The 11,157-nt window shown below is 40.1% G+C and overlaps 1 long non-coding RNA gene across 1 annotated transcript; it reads left to right on the forward strand.

The window, feature by feature from the left end:
* Window positions 1-18: 18 nt before the first annotated feature.
* On the forward strand, window positions 19-7,007 carry 4930455B14Rik (RIKEN cDNA 4930455B14 gene). The gene is made up of 6 exons (NR_045968.1): window positions 19-154; window positions 564-640; window positions 2,921-3,041; window positions 4,697-4,806; window positions 5,270-5,374; window positions 6,460-7,007. It is a non-coding gene; the product is annotated as an RIKEN cDNA 4930455B14 gene (long non-coding RNA).
* The last annotated feature ends 4,150 nt before the right edge of the window (window positions 7,008-11,157 follow it).

The raw sequence follows: 11,157 nt of genomic DNA on the forward strand, positions 1-11,157 counted from the left end.
CTGAGCCGTTGCCCAGGCAACTGAGGGGCTTGTCCACCTGTAACAGCTGGTAACTCACCAGCCCAAAAGGTGTAGGGTTCCTTAAGCCAGGGTCTCACTCAGATCTTGTATCTTCACATCGCCTCTAAGTAGTAACTCTGGTAACTGCTGTTTGGTAAGGTGGTCTTTGATTCCTATCCTCCCATACTTGGGTTCTTTGAGAAATAACAAAATGTTAGTTTGGGAATAGCTAGGAAATGAGGGTGTTTATTCAAAGTCGTTGAACCCCTCCCTTCAAAGGGTAAGACTTCTTTAATCAAAGTGATGCACGCGGAGGTGAGTGCTCCAGATACCACGCTGAGAGGCTAGCTGTGAAACCTTAGGTCCTACCTGCACCCGGGTTACACGGTGTGTTAAGGAAGGAAGGCAGTGTTTAAATGAATGTGAAAATAATCTCGACTTGGGCTGAATGCCTTGAACACAGATAGGGAGCAGCCCTGGAAGAGAGTTTTAGTTTGCTGTGGATATTGTAAAAAGTTATCACAAAAGTGTCTTGAGAATGAGAGAAATTTATTCTCTTGTAGTTCAGAAAGTTGGAAATACAAAACGAAGGATTCAGCGGGGCTGCATTCCTTCTGGAGACCTGAGGAGAATCCTTTTGGTAATTGCCATCCCTTGGCTACAGCTCACCATTCTGTCACCCTCTCTCCCCTGTGTGTCGACTTTATAGTCTCTAATGAGAATGCATGTGAAGACAGGCAAAGCCTTTATTAGTTACTTTTTCCGTTACTGTCACAAAATACCTGACATGGCAAGTGTAATTTAACTTGTAAGGCCCACATCCTCAGTGACCAGGTAACCTCCTGGGATGCTGGGAGTTATACTTCTTTGAATATAAGACTAGCTTCATGGAAAAGTATGGTGACCTATATAGGTTGGTCTCTACAAACCCTCTGCAACACTTGTCTCAGGGCCACTCACTAGGGAAATTCCAGGTATTGGTCCTGACCAAAAGCCATCTCTTGGACAGTATTGAATATCTAATAAAGCTTGCCTCAGACTGGGCCCAAAATGACGGAATTGCTTTTTCTGCAGTGAATTTCTGGATTAGCACAAGAAAGGCACGGTGACAAGAACATGAGATCGCGTTGCATCCGTAGTCAGAACGCAGAGATGGCTACTGACTCAGACCTTTCTCCATTTTATTTAGTCTAGGATCCCAGCCCCTGGGGTGGTACTATCCATGTATCCATGTTCAGGGTGGATTTACACCCTCAGACACACCCAGAGGTCTGTCCCTCTGGTGATTCTAAATCCAGCCACAGAGGCCATTCATATAGTTCAAACCACCTTAGTCAGCATTGATCACCTCCCTTTGACTGAGTCAGAGAACACTCCAAATTCATAGATTTTTTTATATGGTAAGTATTGGGAACGACTGAATTGGGTTAAGTTTTATGCAATAGCAAATAACCAGCCCATTCTGTTTAATCCACTACGTAAACATTCGATCTAAATACTGCTTAAATCGACTCATCTGCCCTTCGTTGTAGTCTCTACTTTGACTTAGCTTTTGATTGCTAGATCATTTTCTCTTCCCCAAGCTATGATAAGACCCTCCTATAATACTCTGTTGATAACACTTTATGGTGTGGTGAGAATATCTTTATAAAATGCAAATCCCAGGGCTGGGACGTCAGTTTAGTCAGTCCACTACCTACCATACAAGCATTGAGACCCGAGTTTAATCCCCAGTGCCCATGGAAAAGACAGTGCATCTGTCGTCCCAGATCCAGAGGAGGCAGAGAATGGAGACAGGGCCATCTCGGAGATGCATTGGCCAGCCACTCTGGTGGAATTGGGGAGCTCCAGGTTTGGTGACAAACCCTGTCCAGAAATAAAATGAAGAGTGATGGAGAAAGAGACTTGATGGATGTCAACCTCTGCTCTCCTCCCAGATCCACATGCACATGTGCACACACCAAATGAACGTGTACAGATGCCACACATCACACACACACACAGTAAACACACACACACACACACACGCAGTAAACACACACACAAAACAAAAACCCAAAGTGAATCCAGCCACACCAATTTTCTCCTTCTCATCCTTTCATGACTTCAGAGCCTGTGTTGGTGCTGTAAAATTGAGCCTCCACCTCCTCTCCAATTCCAGCCTGCCTATTTACCCACCCTGCTTTCCTTCCAAGCACATTGAGTACTTTTTTAAAATTCATGATCATGTTTGACATGTTCCCTTTCATTGCAAGCCTTTATGGTTAAGAGTTTACTTATTAAGGATAAATTAATAACCCCAGTTAAAAATCAACTTAGTTAATATACTTTATTTGTGTGTGTTTGTGCATGCATGTGCACACATGTGCACACATGCACATGCATGCAAGGAGGTCACAGGACAACCTGAATGAAGCAGTTCAACCACAAGCATCTCAGAGGTTGAGCTCAGGTGTAAGCACTTATGCCTATGGCTCTATGTTTCGAAACAATAACTTCAATTTTTATGAAAAAAAATGACAGAGCCAAACATGATAATCACTGTATATCTCTGAGTGTTATTTCTCAAGTAGTTTTGCTTTTATTACTTATTTCTTCAATTTAAGACTGTAAGAATATAGGATCACTTGCTACAAGGCCAACAACCAGCTCCTAACCCTCTGAGCTCCTAGCACATTGAAGACACTGACAGTTGTATTTTCATTTGCAAGTTTGGTATAGGCCCATTCAGACAATGGTTAAGTCTGAAAGCTGCCTTACTCAGATCAGCTGACATACAGTGAGAGCTGCCCTTAACACTCACAGTGGTGGTGGGCTATAAAGCAAAATAACCATATATAGTTCTTTAAAGATATGAGCTTAAAACCGGAGATGGGACAAAATCCAATCTTATAATAGCAATTGCTTTTCTTTTATTTAGATGAATGCTAGCTATATGCAAAATCTTGGATTTGCGTATGACTTCAAGAACATCTACCAGCACTGTATGAGAGAGAAAAAGCCAGCCTCCTCCAATAACTTGGCTTAAACAAGCTATTTATGTATGTTATAAAAGACAGTGAAACTGTTTCTTTAATTGCTATAATTTTTTAAGTCAGTACATTTAGTAATTGCATTAAATTGCTTAACTTAATTTGACAACATTAAGAATTAGTCACTTTACAAGCTTTAAAATGTTCATTTTTGTTCTCTGTGGAAAGTAATTTTGTGGTATATTAATATTATTAAAGGATATGGGATGGCATTTAAAACAGAATAGGCCAGAAACAGCTGTTCAAGGTGGCAGAATCTTTGTTTGCCAAAGTACCTATTTCAGTTAAATGTCTATGAGTCTCAACTTGGTAACTACTTTTTGAACTAAGAATATACTGCTTCTACCACAATCTAGTCTATATTTTGGCTTTGGCTCATAGTTTATTCATCATAAGCAGAATAAAACCATTAGTTTTGTTATCAGAATTTGTTATGCTTCACAATAACTTTAGAGTGTTTAAAACTTGAGAAGTTTAGATTTTTCCACATTGTGATTGACTGTAGGAGTAATAATCATTCTAATAATCATAAAATATGTTTGAGCTGTATCGGTTTCATAGTCCTAAGCAAGTTGCTATTGAGAAAAATTAGTGATACCCAAGGTATCTGTTTGACTAGTGATCTGACAGAAGTAATGTGTCCTTTGGCAAGACGGTATAACACCGCATGTTTTTTGATGTTTGTACTGTTTTTAGGTTTTCTTTTCAGAGGACTCTGTTCAGCAAGATGTATGCAAATGGTTCCCTACCTTAACATAACCGAGGGTTCCAAAACTTATGCAGAACCTCGAGGTTCCCAGATCCAGCCCGAAGGCTGTCTTAGGTAACGGCCGGCAGTACTCCAGGCGCTGAATGTTAAACTGAGAATACTTTCCTAAAGTAGCTTATGGAATTGCAAACATTTAGGCTTAAGAAAATGAATAGACTTGCAGAATGCATTTTAGAAAAGATTAAATTAATTGAATGTATCTAGGTATTGAGGAAACTCTGGGGTCCTTTATAAGGAAGAAGAATTCATACTGAGCAGCCAAAAGCAGATAAATATCCACTATAACAACAAAATTCTAAAATATCATATTTAGGCAGAAACAATGAGGGGGTCACTCAAGAGAACACATTCAAATACCAACAATCAGACATCTCTTCGTTGGCTCCACTGTGGCCCTGAAGGAGGTAGGAGCCACGTGGGTGGCTGTCTTCCTCCTACACTGGAGTGAAATCACATACTTCATATTCCACTAGACACACCTGCACTTTCTTTTCCCCTCTTGTTACAACACCAGGTCCCTATAGTGTCAGCCGTGATACTGGGCTCTTTGGCTCCAGGGGCAGCAGCTATTCATGAGCCAGTGCAGTGGAATATTTGGAATGCTTATGGGTCCCAGCAACAGGAGTTTTTAGAGTTTCTGACCCTAGGGTATCACGAAGTCAGACAACAGGCCCCTTCTCAACAGGGCTACAACAGACTAGGGGCTGCTGAGAGATAATGTCATTCCTTTTCCAAAGCCAGGCTGTATACAGATTTTAATTTAATTGTCTAGTTGAACTAGCATTGCCAATATCTGTGGTGGCAAATTTTTAGAAGACTATCTTTCTCCTTCACCTTTCTTCCTTCCCATTATATGGAAATTTATTTTATTCTGAATTGAAACATTACTTCCAAGAGAGAGGGGGATGATGCTCATGAGCCTCAGGAGAAAAACAAAAGATCACTGGTCCTCAGGAGTGGAAACTTGGGAGATTCTCAACTGTCTCTCTCCAGCAGTATAAAAAGGTATTAACTCCTAGAGGGGAGACCCTAACCAGCCTAGCTATCAGGAGGGTGTTCTCAGACTGTTGGAATTGTAAGTTCTCTAGCTGAATATTCACACAGTAGCATCTTTTTTTCGTTTGTTTGTTTTTTGTTTTTTCGAGACAGGGTTTCTCTGTATAACCCTGGCTGTCCTGGAACTCACTTTGTAGACCAGGCTGGCCTTGAACTCAGAAATCCGCCTGCCTCTGCCTCCCGAGTGCTGGGATCAAAGGTGTGCGCCACCACGCCCAGCAGTAGCATCATTTATTCAGATGTTGGAAACAGTTTCATGTAAGAAGGGTGTCACTAATTTATGTAGATTTAGATGGACAGGTGAGAATTGTGACAAGCCTTTTTGTAGAAAAAAATCTTTTTCTAACTTTTTAGACTTTTGAATTAAATCTAAGGAAACAGTTTTTAATTTAGATATCATGACCTTTTACAGCATACTTCAGAACAAAAGGTCAGCAGTCATTGTTTCAGTCAGCTGAGGAGATTTAGTCTACAGGCACAAACGTCCCCCCGGACTCGGAAGCTCAAAAGAATGAAGGTTTATTTCCTGATTTTCCATCGGTTAACTGCATGCCATGTAATGCCGTCTTGCAACATTACCAGATCAATCCCTACCTTGAGTGTTGCCGTATTGAATAATGGAACACAAGCAAAGTAGAAAACAATGCAAGGGCTCTGAGTACTTCTGACCAAAACTGGCAGGAGTGGTTTCTTGACTTTATTTTAAACGTTTTATCAGTTATTAGCCAGTTTCACATAATGTATTTTGATCATATTCACCACCCACTCTTATTTCCTACTCACCAACTTTGCTTTGTTTCTCTCCCACTTTGAATCCTTCAAAACAGCGTGTGCTGCCAGCTCTGGGAAGTGAGGTCTTCTGCTGGAGCATGGTCAGAGAACACTGTCTCTCTCCCTCCCCTGGCAGCTAACAATGGCCAAGAGCTCCACAGTAGAGGTCCACTCTGAGTCTCATTCCCATCTCTACCCTCTGGCTTTGGCTTACATTGGCTTACATAGGTATTATCTGTGCTGTTACAACCTCTGTACTGTTGCTCTGCCACACCCAGCACACCCTGTCTCCTTGAAGTCATCCATTGCTTCTGCCTCTTGCCTCTTTCTCTTCCACAGAAATCTTTAGACCTTTGGAGGAGGAGGAGGCACACTGTGTTTCATTCAGAGTTGAGCATCTCTTTAGGGGTGCATAGTTTCTTATTCTCTGTAACTTAACCAGCTGTGGGTCTCGGGGTTACTCACAATGGACTGAAAACAGAAGCTTCTCAGATGAGGGCTGATTGATCTGTGGGTATAATGATAAATTTTGGGAGTCCATTTACTACGATGTCCATTTAACAGAATAATAAAAGTAGACTCTCCCTTAGGGTCTATGACCTGCCTAGCTGTAGTTTTTGGCCTGATAATGGCTCTAGGTACAGGTTTTAACTTGTGAAGTAGGACTTAAATCCAATCAGAAAGGACTAGGCTCCTTTCAGGAAGTTCCTGCCAGGAGTGCACCAGTGAGCATGTCTCACCAGGCCAGTGATCACTGTAGCTCACAGTGCTCACTCACATCTGGGTATAACTGATGTTTTTTTTTGTTTTTTTTTTTTTTCCTTCCTCCAGTGTACTCAGCATCTTTCAGCACTAGGAGAGCTAACCAGTATAGAAGAAGTCTCTGGGAAATTTGATTTTTCCATATTCTATAACTCAAGTATGTGCTGTCTTCAGAGATAAGGTCTCACTGGAAAGTTCTGAAGAGTTACTGAGAGAAGTGACAATGGCTCATAATATTTAGAGGTTTGGGAGGCCTCACTGCTCAGAAGCTCCAAAAGAAGTAACCCATCCTGGACTGGGGGTTTTATTTGTAAGGGTTTCCTGTATTTTAGTGACTAAAATCTAAGTTGCATGGCAAAAGCTGATGTCATGGGCAGGAATGACACTTGTTTCACATGGAAAAGCACTAAATATATTCAACAATAATATAACCTGTCACTCTCTTATTATAACACTACCTTTTACATTATTCTCTTTGCTATGTAAAATATTCTCTACTCATAAAACTAAAAAATGGGAGGGAACAAATATCTAATAAACATTTGAAGAGTGACAAATGATATATCTATATGATTGAATATTTGCCAATAAAAATAAATCAGGCATTGATACACGGTACAACAAGATGGATCATGAAACCATTATAGTAAGTGAAAATCACCATCAAATGATATGCTTTTATGTACATTGTATGTCTAGGTCTTATTTTATAGAGTCAGAAATTAGATGAGTGGTAGTCATATTCTACAGGTGGAGGAGAATGGCACTGGCTGTTTATGGGAGCAGGTATTCTCTGGATGGTGAGGAAGAGGCTCTGAGAGTTAATATTCATGATGGTTGCACAACTCTGCGAATCAATAATAACCATTGTATTTGAATGTACATGAAGTTTTTACCAAAACAAGCCAAAAATCTGCATGATGTATATACAATTGAAACATTTCTTTGGAATGAACAATACATTTAGAAATTTCACAGGAGTGGTGGTGCACGCCTTTAATCCCAGCACCTGGGAGGCAGAGGCAGGTGGATTTCTGAGTTCGAGGCCAGCCTAGTGTACAGAGTGAAGTTCCAGGACAGCCAGGGCTACACAGAGAAACCCTGTCACGAAAAGACCCAAAAAAAAAAAAATTCACTGGATATCTGTTTATAAGAATGAACATTTCTTTGAGTTTTTAAAAGCCCACACCATTCCCAGTTTGCTCTCTCTGCCTTGTGCTTGTGGGTCAAGATGTAAGCTCTCAGCTATCTTTCCAGCACCATGCCTGCCTGCCTGATGTCAGACATGGTCAGATGCCAACCATCTAATAAACTACAAACAAACAAAAAAAAAAAGAAAAAAGAAAACATTTCTAGCACAAAATTAGTAAAATAAGCAAGGACTTTATACTATTTGCATTCTTTCATGATGGTAGGTATGGAACATCTAAGCTATGAATGGAAAGATTTTTCTGCCAGCCTCAACAAAGGACCTGGATTCTTAACTGGAAGCAGGGATATCTGGGAGGCATATAATAAATAAACACAGACAACTCTTGAGTGTAAGCTGACAGACAAGTTTCAAGGCTTGAAGATGTTCTCTCTCTCTCTCTCTCTCTCTCTTTCTCTCTCCCTCTCCCTCCCCCTCTCCCTCCCCCTCTCGCTCTCCCTCCCCCATCCTTCCATCTCCCTCCCACTTTCCCTCTTCCTCCCCTCCTCCTCTTTCCCCCTCCCCTTCTCCCTCCTCCTCTCCCTCTCCCTCCTCCTATCCCTTCTCCTCTCCTCTCCTCTCCTTCCTCTTCCTCTTCTCCTTCCCTTCTCCCCCTCCCCTGCCCCTCCCCCTCCTCCCCCTCCTCTCCCCCACTCCCCCTCCCCATCCCTCTCCTTCCCCCTCCCCTCTCCCCATCCCTCTCACTTGTTCTCTTCCAGCTTGAGGCTGCAGGCACTCTGCACTCTCCTGCGCACTTTCCACACTCTCCTGTGTGCTTTCCTTTTCTCCCACTACCCCCACATATCTTATACTTTCTCTTTTCACTCACACTCTCCACACACTCTCTCCTCACACTCTCTCCTTGCCTTTATCTTGCCCCAGTCTTTTATTGTTATTCCAAAAAGCAGGTAGAAAACTCAGAGCTCCAACATTAGCTATATGTGGTTTCTTGTGAGGCTCTAATAATAAATGACATGGGCAAAGTTGTCAGGCAGTGGCCAAAATGAGTCAAATTAACCCTTCACTCAGCAGTTCCAATAGCTTTCTGCCTCTGCACATTGCATAAGATGACTCTCTTAAGAGTCCCAGTGTTTTGGCTTAGCTTTACTAGTATAAAATTTTATGTATTCTATATTTTCTATACATTTCCAAAGGAGACCAGGAACCACTCTTTAATGTTGTGCAAAACTCATTTCATAACTTCAACAGCTTTTTCCTTTCTCTGGGTCCCAATATTGTCTCTGCTTCATTTATCTAATAACTTCTTCAAACTTTCTTTGAAAGTCAAACATTAGTCTGAAACTGCTGTTGTGCAGTTATTACATTGTTTCCAAGATGAGTGTGCACAGCATGCACCTGGGCCATTAGGACTATAAGAAATAGGAAAGTCAGATAGAATAGAATAATTATGCACACCAAGGCCAACTGAAAAGCAGTCGCACACAAATGAATTCTATGCAACCATTGTCCAGGGCTAAGCTTAGGAGAAATGAGAACAACTTTTTTACAAAGAGCTGCCCACGGGCTTCTGAGATGTCTCCAACTAGGCATGCTGCAGGTAGTTCCTTATTTTAGATGGTGGGTCCCCTGGAGGGATGTGTCTCCTGCTTCTCAGGGTCCCAGATGCCATTTATGTCATAGTATGCTGTCCCCAGGATTTGTCCATGCTTTTGGATAGAAGATTCAAGACAAAAACTTTCCAGCAGCATTTAATGCAATTCCTTATAGGGACTTTTATAAAATTCTGGCTATGTTTTTGCATAGATTAAAATTATGTTTTACAAGTATATGAAAATAAAAAGCACCTTGAATAAACAAAATGATTTTTAGAAAAGAAACAGTTGAAAGACTTTTATTCCTAATTTAAAAACTAATAATTTTCAAGACAGTGTTGTATTGGCATAAAGATGTCTTAACAGAATACAACAGAGAGAGGGGAAAATGAACTTTGTAGTGAATTTGTATTTGACAAATATGTCAAGGAAATTCATTAGAGAAAGGATAGCATCTTCAATAAATAGTATTGGAGCAATTGAATATCAAAACAATGTACTTCTTTCTTTATCTGTAGATATTCATAAAATCAGTCTTAAATGAAAAGTGAGCAGGTGTTTCATTAAATAAGAGTTGGAGATGGCCAGGTAGGGAAGTTCATGTTTGTAATCTCAGCACTTGGGAGGCTGAGGTAGGAGTGCCATAAATTCAAAGCCAGCCTGGCCTACATAGCAAGTTTTAGGCTAGCCTAGACTATAGAGTAGGACTTTGTCATAAATAACATGGAGGAGAGAAAAGAAAAATAAAACAAAATGAAGAAAGCACAGTAACAGGAATGACTATTGAGTTTATGTAAGGATTCTCAACATCATTTGGCATTAGATAAAATGAAAATTAAAACCACATTGAAAAACAGTTCATGCCCACTGTAATCTTTATAGTACGTTAATTACAAAGGTAAGGAAATGTTGAGAAACAGAAATATTGGTATATTTCTAGTAAGAATGTAAAATGTCTTAGTCATCTTCACAAACAGTTTGGAAGTTTCTCAAAAAGTTAAATATCAAAGTGTTAATGTCAGCTATCAACTTTACCTGTAGGCATCTACTCAAAAGAGGTGCAAACCTCTATACAAAGATACTTTGAAAATTCACAGCAACACTACTTATCACAGCTGAAACTGAAACAACCCAAATGTCTATCAGCTACTCAGTAGACATTTGTGATAGATCTATAGTGATATATTATTCATGAACCCAAAGAATGAGCTGATGATAGTGTCTACATTCCAGTGATAGGCTAAACAAAAGGAGTATGTGTATTGGATGATTGTAAACTCATACTATATGATTCAATTAATTTGTATGTTGAGAGCAGGGTCATGCCTGAATTTGGACTTGAAATATGGAGGGAACTGTAATGGATTTGAAGAATCTTTTGGGGAAAGTGGAATGTTTGAATGCTTATTTATGGAAATTATTGCACTATTCTTTAAACTTGATAAGTATCATTTAAAGGAGTCACATGCCAAAACATAAGAAGATGAGAAGTAATGACTGAAAATGCTACTTCATTTTGCTGTCTGCAGAGGAATCACAATGAGATGGCTGAGTCTCCATCACTGGCAACTTAAATGTGGATTTAAGCCGTTGCTATCTAAACACTAATAATAAGAAGCTTTTTTTGAAGTGCATTTAGGGCATTTTCTTATTCTCTGAAAGCTTCAGCAGCCTCTTCTACTCTCTAAATCTCACCGGGATTCCAGTTGTCAGCTTCTTTATCTGTCACATAGATTCTTGTGGTTCTTTTTGATCCTAAACTTTTCCTCCTAAGGTTGATTTTCAGGATGCAGATATTGCTCCAGTTTGGTTTTACAATAAAGATATTTGTGTTCTCTTAAATTAAAATATCTTGCTGGACAATGAGGGGGATGGAAATAACTTTTTAAAAAAACAAAGCCCAAGATTTTCTGGCTTGAAAATTAATTTGCATAGTTAACTTGTGTCTAAGAACAATAGACCTCCCAACAAAGGCCTTTCTGTGATAAAAAGCTAAGGGCTGAATGTTGCTAACTGGCACTTATT

The sequence above is a fragment of the Mus musculus genome, chromosome 14, assembly GCF_000001635.26.
Source record: "Mus musculus strain C57BL/6J chromosome 14, GRCm38.p6 C57BL/6J".
NCBI lineage: Eukaryota > Metazoa > Chordata > Mammalia > Rodentia > Muridae > Mus > Mus musculus.